The sequence below is a fragment of the Bubalus kerabau genome, chromosome 10 (genome assembly GCF_029407905.1).
Source record: "Bubalus kerabau isolate K-KA32 ecotype Philippines breed swamp buffalo chromosome 10, PCC_UOA_SB_1v2, whole genome shotgun sequence".
NCBI lineage: Eukaryota > Metazoa > Chordata > Mammalia > Artiodactyla > Bovidae > Bubalus > Bubalus kerabau.
Window position 1 is genome coordinate 78,675,015 of NC_073633.1, and position 18,255 is coordinate 78,693,269.

At 38.8% G+C, this 18,255-nt stretch overlaps 1 long non-coding RNA gene across 1 annotated transcript in view; it reads right to left on the reverse strand.

Annotated features, from left to right (window-relative positions):
• Positions 1-554: 554 nt before the first annotated feature.
• Positions 555-18,255, reverse strand: part of LOC129621635 (uncharacterized) — a 154,731-nt gene continuing 137,030 nt past the window's right edge. The window contains exons 2-3 of the long non-coding RNA XR_008699574.1: positions 3,061-3,183; positions 555-815 (exon numbers count right to left, since the gene is read on the reverse strand). This is a non-coding gene — a long non-coding RNA (uncharacterized LOC129621635). The remainder of the gene's footprint in view (positions 816-3,060; positions 3,184-18,255) is intronic.

Sequence of the window (18,255 nt, forward strand, 5' to 3'; positions counted from 1 at the left end):
TACATTCAAACTGTAGAGTTAGAGAACTTGGCCAGTCTCTGCCAGCTCCCACCCCAGATGCCCACACACCACACACATTACATACACACACCACACACCTCACCCATGAACATACAGCCCTCATAGTTGTCCACTTATTCTCTGCACATGCACACAGACCCCCTACACGCTATACACATGTATGCATGCCATGTGTATACACACACACACACACACTCACCATAAACTACATACATCCCCACAACATACATACACACAGACCACACACACACATTGGCACTTCAGCAATGACACCACTGAAGCACTTCGTTTTTAAAAATTGCACTCTTTTAAAAAAATCAAATACCAATACTATGGTATTTCATGTACATTTTTTTCAAATGTAATTAAATTCTTACTTTATGAGTGCTCATTTTCCATGTTTTGTTAATTTTTCTTCTAGTCTATAATAGCTTAACACTATATATTAATGTTTATTCTTGAATAATTTACACAATTCCTTAATGTTTTGAAAGAAGCTTATAAATGCATGCTTGTGAAAAGTAGTGCACATATTGTTTCACTAATTTTTAAAGTTTTATGAATTCTGAAGATTTTAAACTCTAATAACAGTGTCAAGGCCAGTATTTCACCATGAAGCGAAGTAAGTCTTGAAATCTTGACATCACCATTTTGCCTTAGAACTGCCATCACCCACAGGGAGGTGGAGAAGTACTGGTTCTCACATCCTCATGATGATTCTGAAGCTGCTTTCAGTGTCTCGCCCAGTGCTTGGCATCTGGAAATCTTGCAGGAAACGCCTGGTGAGAGAGTGGCTGAAAAGGAAAAGGAGGAGTGGGGAACAGGAGAAGAAAAAAAGAAAAGAAAACAGAAGAAAGAAGAGGGAGAGAGACAAAGGAAGAAGGGGGAGTGAATAACAACAAGTGGAGTGGATAGAGTGAGTGAGATAGAACAACCGTATATTGCTTTTGCCTTAAGACGTCTTTCCCTATGGAAAATGGAAATCAAAGACCATTTCCATGATGGATCTTGTTCAAAATATTATTGCTGGAACCCACCTGGCAAAGTGGCAGTTTTGTGGGATGTTCATGGAAAATTGCTTTCCATCTGCTAGAGGAAGCAAATCTTGCTGAGACATTTGACAGACACACAGTTGTTTAGTCTTGGACACGCACTTTTCCATGGTAACAGAAGCCATGCCACGGAAATATATGCGTCACTCATCTAAATTGTTTTCTTTGCATCTCTAAGGATTGCACATGAGTTTTGGAAGGAAGGATAGGGTTTTATTGTTTCTTTTAATGATAAAACATTTTAAATGGTCATTATTTTTGAATCATCAGAAGATACATATAAATATAAACAAGAAAACAAAGATTACATATTAGTCAAAACATCCAGAGGTGATAATTATTAACAGTTGGTATTCCAGATTTTGTTTTAATACAAAAAATAGATCTATATATTATATATATATATACATATACTACATTACTTAATCTTTTGTTGAATATGTTGAGGACATCTCTGTCCATTTTTTAAAATATTATTACACAGCTTTCTGTTTCCCTATGGAAAATATTTAGGTTTGCCAATTTTTGATTATTCTAAATTACACAGTAAAGAACATTCTTGTGGAGGCATTTTTTTGTGCATTTATTTCCTTAGGATAAATTCTTAGATGTGAGCATTTAAGTGTCAATATGCACATTTTAGAATGCTATATCAATTTGCCAAATTGCCCTCCAGAAACTCTGAACCAATTTACATTTTCTTTAAAGTGTATGAAAGTACCTATTATCTCACGCCCTCATCAACACTAGTTATTATCGTTCTTTTCAAACTTTTCTAGTTTTATAGGTTAAAAGGTATTTTCATTTTTATTTTAATTGGCATTTCATATATTCCTAGTGAGGTAAAATAATTTTCACATTTTTTGGTTATTTGCATTTCACCTTTTTTGTGTAACCTGCCTGACAGTGTTTCAACTGTATTTTTCCAATGTGTTTTTTGTCTTTTCCTTAATTTCTAAGAGTTCTTCATAATGCAAAGATATTAACCCTTTGCTTCCATATATGTTGTGAATTCTTTTTTTAGTTTTTCATAACTCTGAATATGTAGACATACAGATGTTTTATTTTGTTTTAAGGAATCAGTATACCTACAATTTTCTTGTTGTTTCTTTCTTTTGGTTGATGGATAGAAAAGTATCCTTCATTCCAAGATTACCTATGTTTTTACTATCCTCTTTTGTTTTTTTGCATTTATATTTTCAAGTCATATAGAATTTGCTTTGTAGCATAAGGCAGGGATCTAAACTTTTTTCCTGACTTACCAATGAGTTGTCTCATTAACATATGGACTAAATAATCTGTATTCTTCCTACTGATTTGAAATGACTTGTTTACCATGCTAAATTCTCACAGACACCTGAGTTCTTCTGTTACTTGTTTTTTGTAGTTTTCTGAAACCCTAAATCCATGTATGTTAGTCTTTTAGAACTAGCTATCATTTTAACTATCTAGATTGAAAATTCTTATTCCATAGACTCCACAAGATGGTTGAATAATCAATGCTACTTTTAATAGAAAGAACGAGGTCTATTTCCATCCTAAGGAGGTGTGGGAAAGGTGAGAGTTTTCTCCCTGGGTCATAGGGTTTTGATATGGAAAGATATAAAGACCATCTGTTCCAAAGCCCTAATTTTACAAATATTAATTGACTTGTTTATGGTTAACATAGCTAGCAGTGCAGAGCTGAGACTCAAACCAAGTCATATTCCCCTAAATCCATGCTAGGGGAAGATGGTTAGAGTGAGGGTCTATCAAGGACAGCAAAAGCAGAGTTAATAAAAGGAGGATCCTTTCTGTTCTACATCTCCAGGAACTTGCAGGGAAATGGGAGGTTTCTGGAGCACCACCTTGAGAAAGCAGTTAAATGTACAGGAGCCCCTGCTGTTACGTGAGTCCTTAGAAAATTCAGCAGAAAAAAGGACATCGCGGATGCGCCAAAGAGTGAGCACACAAGTACACATGCGCAGTCAATAGGAGCAGCTTATACCTAGTCGTGAAGGTCCAGGCATTTTTCAGGAGTGCCACTCTCACCCTGGTTAACTCTGTGAAGGTCACTGAGGTCAGACGCCAGCAAGGGCCAGCAGCGGAGAGGCAGGAAATGAGTGGGGCTCTGGGAACACAGCAAAGGAGAAAAGCTTTTTGTAGCAAGGTATGAGAGGAAACTCGGACAATGTGAGGAGGGCCCTGTGTATGTTGTTTTCTTTTCTCAGTCAAGAAAACTCTCAAACTGTTCTTTCTTTTTTATTATCGGAGTATAATTGAGTTATGGTATTATATTAGTTTCAGGTGTACAACATAGTGATTTGATATTTTTATAGATTATAGTCCATATAAGGTTGTTATAAATTATTGGCTATATTCCCTGTGCTGTACATTACCTCTTTGTAACTTATTTTATATTTAGTAGCTTAATTCCCTGCTCCTCTTCCACCCTCCCCCCATTCGCCCCTCTGTAACCACTTCGTTTATTAAACTATGTTCTATAAAAGCTGTCCAGTTTCCCTGCCACCTCCCCCTGGTGGAAATCTCTTTTCTCTGGCAAACCACTTTCTATCTGACATCACTGAAGTTTTTAAAATATGCTTAGTTAAAAAAAAAAAAAAAGTTTAGTTTCCTAAAGATATTATGTACTTTGATTTTTTATTAGGAAGATGTAGACATATGATTTAAAATTCAAGAGGCACAAAGGACTATAGTGAGAAATCTCACTTCCACCCGTGGTCTTCAGCTACCTGGTTCCTTGTCTAGGAAAAACTAAACTCTAGTTTCTTATATACCCTTCCAGAGTTGTTTTCTACATATCCAAATACATAAATACACACATATATTATTCTGTGAGAAGTTTTACACAAAGAGTAGCATGCTACACACACTTTTCTGCACCTTGACATTTTTACTTGATACATCCTGGGGATGCTCCATGTCTGTACATAAAAAGCTACTTCATTCCTTGTCATAGCCGCATTTCATTATACTCTAATGCATGAATAAAGCATATTTTTTAAACCAGTTCTCTCATAGATAGATGTGCTTTTTAATTTTTTTTATTTTAAATGGAGGCTAATTACTTTATTGTAGTGGGTTTTGCCATACATTGACATGAATCAGCCACAGGTGTACATGTGTTCCCCATCCTGAACCCCCCTCCCACCTCCCTCCGCATCCCATCCTTCAGGGTCATCCCAGTGCACCAGCCCTGAGCACCCTGTCTCATGCATCGAACCTGGACTGGCCATCTGTTTCACATATGATAGTATACATGTTTCAGTGCTATTCTCTCAAATCATCCCACCCTCGCCTTCTCCCACAGAGTCCAAAAGACTGTTCTATACATGTGTGTCTCTTTTGCTGTCTCGCATATAGGGTCATCGTTACCATCTTTCTAAATTCCATAAATAAGGGAACATTTCATGCAAAGATGGGCTCAATAAAGGACAGAAATGGTAGGAACTTAACAGAACCAGAAGATATTAAGAAGAGGTGGCAAGAATACACAGAAGAACTGTACAAAAAAGATCTTCATGACCCAGATAATCACGATGGTGAGATCACTCACCAAGAGCCAGACATCCTGGAATGTGAAGTCAAACGGGCCTTAGGAAGCACCACTATGAACAAAGCTGGTGGAGGTGATGGAATTCCAGTTGAGCTATTTCAAATCCTGAAAGATGATGCTGTGAAAGTGCTGCACTCAACATGCCAGCAAATTGGGAAAACTCAGCAGTGGCCACAGGACTGGAAAAGGTCAGTTTTCATTCCAATCCCAAAGAAAGACAATGCCAAAGAATGCTCAAACTACTGCACAATTGCACTCATCTCACATGCTAGTAAAGTAGTGCTTAAAATTCTCCAAGCCAGGCTTCAGCAATACGTGAACCGTGAACTTCCAGATGCTCAAGCTGGTTTTAGAAAAGGCAGAGGAACCAGAGATCAAATTGCCAATATCTGCTGGATCATCAAAAAAGCAAGATAGTTCCAGAAAAACATCTATTTCTGCCTTATTGACTATGTCAAAGCCTTTGACTCTTGGATCACAATAAACTGTGAGAAATTCTGAAAGAGAAGGGAGTACCAGACCACCTGACCTGCCTCTTGAGAAACCTGTATGCAGGTCAGGAAGCAACAGTTAGAACTGGATATGGAAAAACAGACTGGTTCCAAATAGGAAAAGGAATACGTCAAGGCTGTATATTGTCACCCTGCTTATTTAACTTCTATGCAGAGTACATCATGAGAAACGCTGGGCTGGAGGAAGCACAAGCTGGAATCAAGATTGCTGGGAGAAATATCAATAACCTCAGATATGCAGATGACACCACCCTTATGGCAGAAAGTGAAGAAGAACTAAAGAGCCTCTTGATGAAAGTGAAAGAGGAGAGTGAAAAAGTTGGCTTAAAATTCAACATTCAGAAAACTAAGATCATGGCATCTGGTCCCATCACTTCATGGGAAATAGATGGGGAAACAGTGGAAACAGTGGCTGACTTTATTTTTGGGGGGTTCCAAAATCACTGCAGATGGTGACTGTAGCCATGAAATTAAAAGACACTTACTCCTTGAAAGGAAAGTTATGACCAACCTAGACAGCATATTAAAAAGCAGAGACATTGCTTTGCCAACAAAGGTCTGTCTAGTCAAGGCTATGGTTTTCCAGTAGTCATGTATAGATGTGAGAGTTGGACTATAAAGAAAGCTGAGCGCTGAAGAATTAATGCTTTTGATCTGTGTTGTTGGAGAAGACTCTTGAGAGTCCCTTGGACTGCAAGGAGATCCAACCAGTCCATCCTAAAGATCAGTCCTGGGTGTTCATTGGAAGGACTGATGTTGAAGCTGAAACTCCCATACTTTGGCAACCTGATGGAAGAGCTGACTCCTTTGAAAAGACCCTGATGCTGGGATGGACTGAGGGCAGGAGGAGAAGAGGACGACAGAGGATGAGATGGTTGGATGGCATCACCGACTTGATGGACATGGGTTTGGGTGGACTCCGGGAGTTGGTGATGGACAGGGAGGCCTGGCGTGCTGCAGTTCATGGGGTCTCAAAGAGTCGGACATAATCGAGTTACTGAACTAAACTGATACTATATTGGTGTTTTTTGTTCTGACTTACTTCACTCAATGTAATAGGCTCCAGTTTGATCCACCTCATTAGAACTGATTCAAATGTATTCTTTTTGATGGCTAAATAATATTCCCTTGAGTATATGTACCACAGCTTTCTTATCCATGGATAAGACATGGACATCTGCCAATGGACATCTAGGTTGATTCCATGTCCTGGCTATTGTAAACAGTGCTGCGATGAACATTGGGGTACAGGTGTCTCTTTCAATTCTGGTTTCCTCGGTGTGTATGCCCAGGAGTGGGATTGCTGGGTCATATGGCAGTTCTATTTCCAGTTTTTGTCCAGATTTTGTCATCACATACAATGCTGAAGTTAATATATTATTTTACACATCAGCAAATTTATATTAAGAATAAAGTCCTAGAAGAGGAAATATGAGATACAAGAAGATGAGTATTTGTATTTTTTTTTAATTGCTAAATTTCCCCTTTTAGAGATGGTACCAGTTTAAAGCCCTCCCAGTAATGTTGAAAGTGCCTGTCTCACATCTTTGCTAACATAATGTGTTATCAACTTTAACTGTGATAACTGAACACTGGTGTCTCAGTATAGTTTTAATGTGTATTTCTCTTATGAATAAGATTGAGAATCTTTTTATATATTGAAGGACAATTTGTATTTCAGTCCTATAAATCCTTTATACTCTTAGCCATTTTGTGTCTAGTATGCTATTGATCTTCTTATTTTTTTTTTTTAATATTTGTTGATTCTGAAGAGCTTTTTATATGGTAGAGCAGCTAGTGATTTATTTATGATTTTGGTTGCCCCTATTTTTCCAATTTGTTCTTTGTCTTTTAACTATTGGTATTTAGAAATCCTTTTATTTTATGGCTTCTGTGTTTTCTGTCAGGCTTTCCCAGAATAAGATTGTAGAAAATAACTTATGGCTTATTTTTGTAAACTGATGGCTTATTTTTTACTTTTAAATATTTGATCTCTCTGAAATTTATCCTGGTCTGAAATTTTAGATGTGAATACATATTTTCCCAGATATGTAACCAATTATTCCAACACATTTTATTAAATAGTTTTATTCCAACACTATTTATTAAATAATTTTTCTTTACTAATTTGAAATACTGTCCTTATAATATCTATGCTGCTAAGTCACTTCAGTCGTGTCCAACTCTGTGCGACCCCATAGACGGCAGCCCACCAGGCTCCCCCGTCCCTGGGATTCTCCAGGCAAGAACACTGGAGTGGGTTGCCATTTCCTTCTCCAATGCAGGAAAGTGAAAATGAAGTTACTCAGTCGTGTCTGACCCTCAGCGACCCCATGGACTGTAGCCTTCCAGGCGCCTCCATCCATGGGATTTTCCAGGCAAGAGTACTGGAGTGGGGTGCCATTGCCTTCTTTGATAATATCTATACTTTCAAGGTATTCACATATTATAAATTTAAATGAACTTTTCCTTTGTAACATCTGTCCTCAAAATCTTTATAAATCTTATAATTTGATGTGTGCATGCTCAGTCACTTCAGCCGTGTCTGACACTGTTGGCTGTGGCCCACCAGGCTCCTCTGTCCATGGGATTCTCCGGGCAAGAATACTGGAGTGGGTTGCCATGCCCTCCTCCAGGGGATCTTCCCAACCCAAGGATCAAACCCACTTCTCTTATGTCTTCTGCATTGGCAAGTGGGTTCTTTACTACTAGTGCCATCTGGGAAGACCCAATAATTTCATATCAGTCTCTTAAAAATCACTGGAAAATTGCGTTTTCATTATTTTCTTCCCTTTACTTTTCTTCCTCTTTTTGCTTTAATATTATACTTTGTCATGACAGAAGTCCCCAGTGAACCAGGAATAAAGAGCGTCCTCAACTTGATAAAGAATACCTACAAAAAACCAACAACTAATGTCATATTATACTTATGATAAAAAACTAATAACTTCCCAACCAAGATCAGGAAAAAGGCAAGAATGTCTCCTCTCACCACTCTTTTTCAGCACCATGCTGGAAGCCCTTGCTGCTGCTGCTAAGTCTCTGGATGAGGAAAGGGAACAAAAGGTATCCAGATTGGGAAAGATTAAATTAAATTGTCTTTATTCACAGATGATGTGATCATCTATGTAGAAAATATGAATCAACAGTAACAACAACAACAAAACTCCTAAAGCCTAGAGCTAGTAAGTGATTATAGCAATGTTGCAGTATTTAAGGTTAACATACAAAAAAGTCAATTTCCTTTCTATATATATACGAGCAATGAGCAAGTGGAATTTGAAATTTAAAACACAATGCCACATACATTAACAGCCCCCAAAGTTAAATATTTAGCTATAACTCTAACAAAATTTGTGCACGATCTTTATGAGAAAATTTGCAAAACTCTGATGAATGAAATCAAAGAACTAAATAACATGGAGTAAATAACATGGAAACTCCATTTCACAAATAAGACTCAATATTGTCTAGATGTAAGACCTCACTTGATCAATAGATTGGGCTCAACCCCAATAAAAATCCCAGCAAGCTATTTTGTAGATATTGACAAACTGGAAAAGGCAAAAGACTCAAAACAGTCAGTACAATATTAGAGGAGAAGAACAAAATTAGAGGACTGGCAGTACCTGACTTCAAGGCTTACTATAAAGCTATAGTTGTCAAAACACTGTGGTACTGAAGAAAGAGTAGACAGCCTAAAAATAGACCCACATAAATCTAGTCAATTGATCTTTGACAAAGGCAATACAATCCAGGAAAAATATTCCTTTCCATAATGAACAACTGGACACCCACATACCAAAAAAAAAAAAAATGATTCTAAACATAGGTCTTATGCCCTTCACAAAAATTAATTCAAAATGTATCATAGACCAAAATGTAAAATTCACAGCTAGAAGATAACATGGGGAAAACCTAGATAACCTTGAGCATGACTTGACAATGACTTTTTAGGTGTAACACCAAAGCCATAATCCATGAAAGAGATAATTGGTAATCCAGACTTCATTAAAGTTAAAAACTTCTGCAAAAGATAATGTCAAGACTTTGAAAAAGCAAGCCACAAATAGAAATATTTGCAAAAGATGCCTAATAAAGGACTGTCGTCCAAAGTATACAAACAATGAAGAAACAGTCTGACTTTTAAAATGGGTCAAAGGGACTTACTTGGTGGTCCAGTGGTTAAGACCTAGATTTCTAATGCAGGAGGGGTGAATTCAATCTCTGGTCAGGGAGCTAAGATCCCATGTGCCTCATGGCCAAAAAACCAGAATATAAACAACAGAAGCAATATTGTAATAAATAAAGACTAAAAATGGCTCACACAAAAAAGTCTTTTTTGGAGGTTAATTACTTTACAATATTGTATTGGTTTTGCCATACATCAACATGAATCTGCCACAGGTATACACATGTTCCCCATCCTGAACCCCCCTCCCTCTTCCCTCCCCATACCATCCCTCTGGGTCATCCCAGTGCACCAGCCCCAAGCATCCAGTATCATGCATCGAACCTGGACTGGCGATTCACTTCATATATGATATTATACATGTTTCAATGCCATTCTCCCTAATCGTCCCATCCTCTCCATCTCCCACAGAGTCCAAAAGACTGTTTTATACATCTGTGTCTCTTTTGCTGTCTCGCTTACAGGGTTATCATTACCATCTTTTTAAATTCCATATATATGTGTTAGTATACTGTACTGGTGTTTTTCTTTCTGTCTTACTTCACTCTGTATAATAGGCTCCAGTTTCATCCACCTCATTAGAACTGATTCAAATGTATTCTTTTTAATGGCTGAGTAATACTCCATTGTGTATATGTACCACAGCTTTCTTATCCATTCATCTGCTGATGGACATCTAGTTGCTTCTATGTCCTGGCTATTATAAACAGTGGGCCAAAGACCTTAACAGATTCCTGACCAAAAAAGATATACAGATAGCAAATAAATATATGGAAAGGAGCCCCACATCATTTATCATCAGGGAAATGCAAATTAAATCAATAATTGAGATACCGCTTCATACCTATTAGATGGCCAAAATTCAGAACGCTGACAATACCAAATATTGGCAAGGATGTGGAGCAATAGGCACTCTTACATATTGCTAGTGGGAATGCAAAATTGTACAACTACTTTGGCAATCTGTTTGGTAGTTTTCTTACAAAACTAAACATAATTTATCATGTGATCTAGAAATTTCTCACTCTGGCATTTACCCAAAGGAGTTGAAAACTTCTATCCACACAGAAAGTGCACACAGATGTTTATAGCAGCTTTACCCATGACTGCCAAAACCTGGAAGCCACCAAGATGTCCTTTCGTAGGTGAATAGGTAAATAAACGATGGTACATCCAGACAATAGAATATTATTCAGCACTGAGAAGAAATGAGTTATCAAGCTGTGAAAAGACATGGAGGAATCTTAAATGCATATTACTAAGTAAAAGAAGCCAATTTGAAAAGGCTACATGTTGTATGACTCTAGTTGTATGGCATTCTGGAAAAGCAAAACTACAGAGACAGTAAAAAGATCACTGGTTGCTAAGAGTCTTGGGAGGGGGTGGGAGGGGAGAAATGAATAGGAGAAGCACAGAGGACTTCCAGGGCAGTGTATGATACTATAATGACAGATACATGTTATTATACATTTGCTCAAACCCATAGAATGTACACCAAGAACGAATTCTAATGTAAACTTTGGGTGATATGATGTGTCAGTGTAGGTTCACCAGATATAACAACGTACCACTCTGGTGGGACATGTTGATAATGGAAGAAGCTATGCATATGCCAGGGCAGGAAATGCATGGGAAATCCCTGTACCTTCCTGTCAATTTTGCTATGAATCTAAAACTGCTCTAAAGAAAATTGTCTTTATACATACATACATATATATGCTGCAGGCCAATTTTTCCTCTAAACCTCTCTCACGTTCTTCGTATCAGTGTTTCTGCTTTCCCAGACAGATATTGCCCCTACTTTTCGGATCATTTGTGCCTCTTCTTCCCTTTTAAGGAGATATTGCAAATTTCTCCCCTTTCTCCCCGCCCCCATCATTAATCCTTCCTCTCATCCAGCTAGTTATAGCTAAGTGGCTATTTCAGTAAGACTGGAGTTTCAGAGTCAAGGCAGGGCTCTTAGCGTACAATCAGGAGTTGTCAACACAGAGGTGGCTGCTGAAGCCCAGAGAATGTTGATCTGCAGGAAAGAGTATGTAGATTAAAGAGTGATGATTGCTGAAACTTGTATTACACAAAGAAAAGTGAAAGAGGATCTAGAGGAGAAACTGCCATGCCATGCTAAGTTGCTTGAGTCATGTCCAACTCTGTGCAACCCCATGGACTGTAGCCCGCTAGGCTCCTCTGTTCATGGGATTCTCCAGGCAAGATTACTGGAGTGGGTTGCCATTTCCTTCTCCAAGGGATCTTCCTGAACCAGGGATCGAACCCGCATCTCTTAAGTCTCCTGCACTGGCAGGCAGGTTCTTTACCACTGGTGCCACCTGGGCAGCAATGGAAAAATAAAAGATGAAGAGTTCAGAGTCTCTGAGAAGGAGTCAAATAATACAGAAAGATCGATGAGGTTAAGCATAAAGAAACAAAACAGTGGGTTTGGTGACAGGAAGTTCATTGCTGCTCTTTGGATCAGGTCACTTCCCATATTCAAACCCATCCACCCTTTCCATCTCAATTGCTTCCTCTTCTGGGTGGATGGAATTGCCATCAGCAGAACAGTACTCCCAATAGAACAGTTAAAAAAGGCAAATAAATGAAATACAGAAATGATCTCTTTGAAGGAAGCAGAGAGCTACTGAAGTAAGGAAAACTGGAAAAGCTCAGGCACTGGGAAGGGGGAAATGAGAGGAAAGAGCTGCTGCTTCATACATTTTTATGCTCAGGGCTTTTGCAGGAGGCTGAGAATCCCAAATCATGTCCAGTGAGTCTGTGATGCCATCCAACTATCTCATCCTCTGTCATCCCCTTCTCCCACCTTCAATCTTTCCCAGTACCAGGGTCTTTTCAGATGAGTCAGCTCTTTGTATCAGATGGCCAAAGTATTGGAGTTTCAGCTTCAACATCAGTCCTTCCAATGAATATTCAGGACTGATTTCCTTTAGGATGGACTGGTTGGATCTCCCTGCAGCACAAGGGACTCTCAAGAGTCTTCTCCAGCACCACAGTTCAAAAGCATCAATTCTTTGGCACTCAGCTTTCTTTATAGTCCAACTGTCACATCCATATATGACTACTGGAAAAACCATAACTTTGACTAGACGGACCTTTGTTGGCAAAGTAATATCTCTGCTTTTTAATATGCTGTCTAGGTTGGTCATAACTTTCTTTCCAAGGAGTAAGTGTCTTTTAATTTCATGACTGCAGTCACCATCTGCAGTGATTTTGGAGCCCCCCAAAATAAAATCTGTCACTGTTCCCATTATTTCCCCATCTACTTTCCATGAAATGATGGGACCAGATGCCATGATCTTAGTTTTCTGAATGTTGAATTTTAAGCCAACTTTTTCACTCTCTTCTTTCACTTTAATTGAGGCTCTTTAGTTCTTCTTCATTTTCTGTCATAAGGGTGGTGTCATCTGCATATCTGAGGTTATTGATATTTCTCCCAGCAATCTTGATTCCAGCTTGTGCTTCCTCCAGCCCAGCGTTTCTCATGATGTACTCTGCGTAGAAGATAAATCAGCAGGGTGACAATATACAGTCTTGACTTACTCCTTTCCTGATTTGGAATCAGTCTGCTGTTCCATGTCCAGTTCTAACTGTTGTTTCCTGGCCTGCATACAGATTTCTCAGGAGGCAGGTCAGGTGGTCAGGTATTCCCATCTCTTTCAGAATTTTCCACAGTTTGTTGTGATCCACACAGTCAAAGGCTTTGGCATAGTCAATAAAGCAGAAGTAGATGTTTTTTCTGGAACTCTCTTGCTTTTTCGATGATCCAGCGGATGTTGGCAATTTGATCTCTGGTTCCTCTGCCTTTTCTAAAACCAGCTTGAACATCTGGAAGTTCATATTTCATGTACTGTTGTAGCCTGGCTTGGAGAATTTTGAGCATTACTTTACTACGGTGTGAGATGAGTGCAATTGTGTGGTAGTTTGAGCATTCTTTGGGATTGGAATGAAAACTGACCTTTTCCAGTCCTGTGGCCACTGCTGAGTTTTCCCAATTTGCTGGCATGTTGAGTGCAGCACTTTCACAGCATCATCTTTCAGGATTTGAAATAGCTCAACTGGAATTCCATCACCTCCACCAGCTTTGTTTGTAGTGATGCTTCCTAAGGCCCACTTGACTTCACATTCCAGGATGTCTGGCTCTAGGTGAGTGATCACACCATCATGATTATCTGGATTGTGAGGATCTTTTTTGTATACTTCTTCTGTATATTCTTGCCACCTCTTCTTAATTGGTGATGAACAGGGAGGCCTGGCGTGCTACAGTCCATGGAGTCGCAAAGAGTCAGACACAACTGAGCAACTGAACTGAACTGAGAATCCCAAGGTAGGATGCAGTGCAGTCTGGCAGAGGGCTGCAAAGGATCAAGGGAAACCAGCAGAGTTTTGGTGAAATACTTGGAAAGCCCTCAAGCACACAGCCTGTTTCCCTCTGAGAACTTTTGCCTAATGCTGGGGCTGGCTGTTCAGAGCAGGGGTTTTAAAATGCAAGTGGAAAACCTGCCCCTGAAAAGCTGAACTTTTTTAACAGTCCTGTAAGACTATGATTAGAGTTTCATACCCGCTGTGGGTGGGGCCTTGCAGAATACAATGGGCTTTTTGTTGAAAGTCCAGGAAGTCAGAGACGAACCAGTGGAAGACTGAGACTTACCAGAGCCATAATTCAAACTTGACTCAGCAAATCACTAATTGGAATAACATGATCAGCTGCCATTCCATCTGGACAACGTGGGGATGGTAAATCCCTTCTGAAAGAAGAGGTCATCTGAAGTCTGTATGACTTAGTACATATAATGTCATGCACTCAACTCAAATGTACTGGGGGCTACCAAAAGACAGGATCACATGAATGGAAACACCCAAAGAAAAGCAGACAGAAACACACAAGTGACTCAGATGTGAAGTTAGCCAAGGACTGACAACTCACTACCATTGGATTTTAAAAAGTGAAAGATGGACAACAGTGATGATAAGGTGGAATCAATTGCTTTGTCTTCCATAAGTTTTCTTGGGTCCTCCATTTCTAGAAGTCATCTTTTACTTCTCCACATAATCTTGAAAGTTTATCTGTACTTATTTTTGCCCTTAACACCTTATAAAGGTGCAGGTGTTTAAAAGCATGAAGTTTTTGAAGTCACACTGGGTTCAAATTCAGAATCAGACATTTATTAACTACATGTCCTTAGATAAGTTGAATGAGTGAGTAAGAGTTGCCCAGTGGTGTCTGACTCTTTGTGACCCTGTGGACTGTAGTCTGCCAGGCTCCCTTGTCCATGGAATTCTCCAGGCAAGAATATGGGAGTGGGTTACCATTTCCTTCTCCAGGGTTAGATAAGTTACTTAGCTTATTTAAGCCTCAATTTCCTTGTCTACAGAATGGAGTCAATAATAGTACTTTCCTCACAATGTTGTTTTGAGGAATTCAAATATACTCTCACTAACTCAGTTGCAGTAAAAATGTGTTTAATTTTTAGTTATGTGCTTTAGTTTCCCTCACAGTTTCTGCTGAGAAGTGTGAAAAGAACTTTAATATTTGCCCAATCCATTCATTTTATACAGACTTAATACCTGGAATATTTCTTTAGAGATCTCAGTTCTTTGGGAATAAATGTTAGGCCTTTGCTTCTTTCCTCCAAGATGTATCTGGACACCTGAGGAGAGGTCTGTGGGTCAGGGACCTTGTGGCAGAGAGGAGAGACAAGGTCCTTAAATCCATCTAGCTTCCTTTAGTTCCCTTTGATCTCTGCTGTGAGATTGCTAAACAAGTCTGCTCCCTGGACTGGTAAGCAGTAATATGCCCTTGTTTCTGTCTGGCTATTAGGGCTCAACAGGCTGGAGCCCACCACTGAATTATAGAGCCCCACCTACTTGCCTTGAGGCTCCTCTCCTTTCATAACAACGGTAGGATTCTGCTGGGCCCCTAATCTTCCCAGCACCCGCGTGTCTCCTCACTGAGATATAAAAGAATTATTGCTGCTTCAGAATAGGTGTCCTCCTTATCTACTCCCCTAGTTCCCTGTGCCTGTCCTTCATAACACTTCACTAAATTGGTAACCTTATATTTTTATGGGAACATTCATTTAATGTTTCCTCCCATACAATATTACAGCATGACAGTTTCTTAAATTGTTCATCAGGGTATTTCCAGTGCCCACTGTAACAGGTACTTGATCAATATTGCTAAATCCATAAGTGAGAAACTCCAACTTCAAGTCCCTATGATTGAAGAACATGGATGATATTGCCTCAAATATTTTCCCATTCACACCATGAACCTTTGTTAGTTTTCTACCCAAGGGCCATTCCCCATGTGTTCTCTGCTTCCAGAACATTAATTTTGTTTGGTTGGCATAATGCCCAGTGTGGAGACTAAATCATGAATTGATCTAGATGAATCACGGCAATCTTATTCCATTTGTCCAGCAATGGATTGCCACATTGTTCTGGCTAATGAGCTAGAAAGATATCTCTAGCAGGCTTCTGGGAAAGATTTCTGTCCCTGATGGAAGGAGAAAAAAAGTATAAGGAGGGAGCTCTCTTTAGCCTCTTGTACTCCCAACCTCTCACTTCTTAGATGTGGTAAAGTGAGGCTGTTATGTTTAGAACCGTGGCAACTATCTTGCAACCATGAAGGAAAGGCCTGAAGAAAGGCCAACATGACCTCATTGAACTTCTCTACCAAGCCTGGCACTGCCTCCAGATTTCCTGTTATGTGAGATCATAAATGCTTTCATTATTTACACGAGTATGATTTGAATTTTACATTGTAGGAGCCAAATTTTTTTTTTCTGTTTCACTATGAAACAAATCCAATTTCATGTCAATTCCATGACCTAGAGCTGAGTAAGCAGGTCAAAGATCCTGTTTTTACCCCCAGACAAGTTACAGTTTTACCTCAGACATAAGCCTCATTGGCATCCTGGGCTACATGTCAAACTTGGCCGTGGGTAACACCTCTAAATCCCACTGAACAAAGAATTTCTAAATTGTCACACCTAGTGACCAGGTAGCTACAGGTCAATAGAATGGGATGAGGAAGTAGAATTGAAGAGGCAGAAGAGTGAGGGCTGAAGCCGGGAAATCAGAGAGACCAAGAAGCCATAAAAAATAAGAAGTTAAAAGATTGGGGTGAAGGAACAGTCTAGTCAAGTAAAAATAAGAATAACAGAGGAATTGGGAAGGGAAAAATTTAATTTCTTAATTGTCTAGGAAATAATCTAACAAAAATGCACAAGACTTTTTTTGTAAAAAAAAAAAATTAAATTCCGAGAATGAACATAAACAATGACCTGAAAAAAATGGTGTTACTTCAATTATATGGTCTGGTTTAGTATTTTAAGAATATCACTTTTTTACAAATTATAGATCCAGTGTAATTTCAGTAAAATACCCTTCCTACAATTTGAGGGACTTTGAAAAACTGGTTTTAAGCTGTGTATAGAAGAATAAACATTCACAAGCAGCTAAATTTAAAAAGTAAATAAAAAGTTGCCATACTAGATATTAAGATATATCACAAAGACATGATTTTAAAAGGGGAAAAAGGCAAGTTAATCAATGGAACAGAATAGAGAACCCAGAAATAGACCTAGCTATTGACTGGAATTTGGTGCATGGTAAGAGGGGACTTCACCGATAGAAAGGGAAACCTCTGAATGGCCAGTACGTTTATAGAGATTCCTATCATCACTAGCCATCAGAGAAACGCAAATTAAAGCATCAATGTGAGGTCACTTCTCAGAAAGCTGGATACTATCAAGTACAGCCGAAGTACACTCTAGTGGAGTGTGAACTGGTGGAACTACTCTGCAATCAGTTCTAGAGAAGTAGAAGATGCAGTCTCAGTCCTGACTATGTGCCCAGTGAAACTTGAATGTGAAGATCGTAAGGATACACATTAAGGATGTTCATCATGGTGCACGAACATGTGTGTGTGTGTGTGTGTGTGTGTGTGTGTGTGTGTTAGCAAGGACTTGGAGGCAACCTAGTGTTTATTAATAAAGCAGTGACTTCATTAAGCATAAACATAAACAGGATGGGCCACTAGGCTAGTGAGAGGTAGTAAAGGAGATTTGCATAGAGTAATAAGGATGGGTCGCCAAAGCCTAATGATGAAGAAAATAGGTAAGAAGCAGAATGCATTCCATAGCACAGAACCATTTTTGTGAAGTAAGAGCACACACACACACACACACACACACAAGTGGCAACACAGAATATTTTTAAGAATATATATCTAATGTGTGGAGGTAGATTGGAAAGATACGTAGAAGTTCAGGTCAGTACCCATGTTGGAGAAGGGAATGGGAAACATTTAGTTTATCTTGATTGTGGTGATATACATACACATCTGTCTATATATACATATATCAAAACTTATAAAAATTGTATACTTTAAACATAAGCAGTATTTTGTATGGCAGTTATACTTTAGTAAAGAGACTAAGTGGATAATGACAGTGGTGTGTAAACTGATAAATGATTATTCAGTTCTTCTGGGGTCCAAATAAACATATATACAGTGGAATACTGCTCATCCATAAAAAAATGACAGAATGCCATTTACAGTAACATGGGTGGACCTAGAGATTATCATACTAAGTGAAGTTAATCAGAAAGAGAAAGACAAATACCATATGGTATCACTTATATGTGGCATCTAAAGTATGACACAGACTTATCAATGAAGCAGAAACAGACCCATGGACATAGAGAACAGGCTGGTAATTGCCAAGGATGGATTGGGAGTTTCAGGACAACAGATGCAAACTATTATTTATAGATTGGATGAGCAACAAAATCCTCCTGTATAGCAGAGGGAACTATATTCAATATCCTGTGATAAACAATAATGGAAAAGAATACAAAAAAGTGTATGTATATATACATATATATAAAACTGAGTCACTTTGCTGT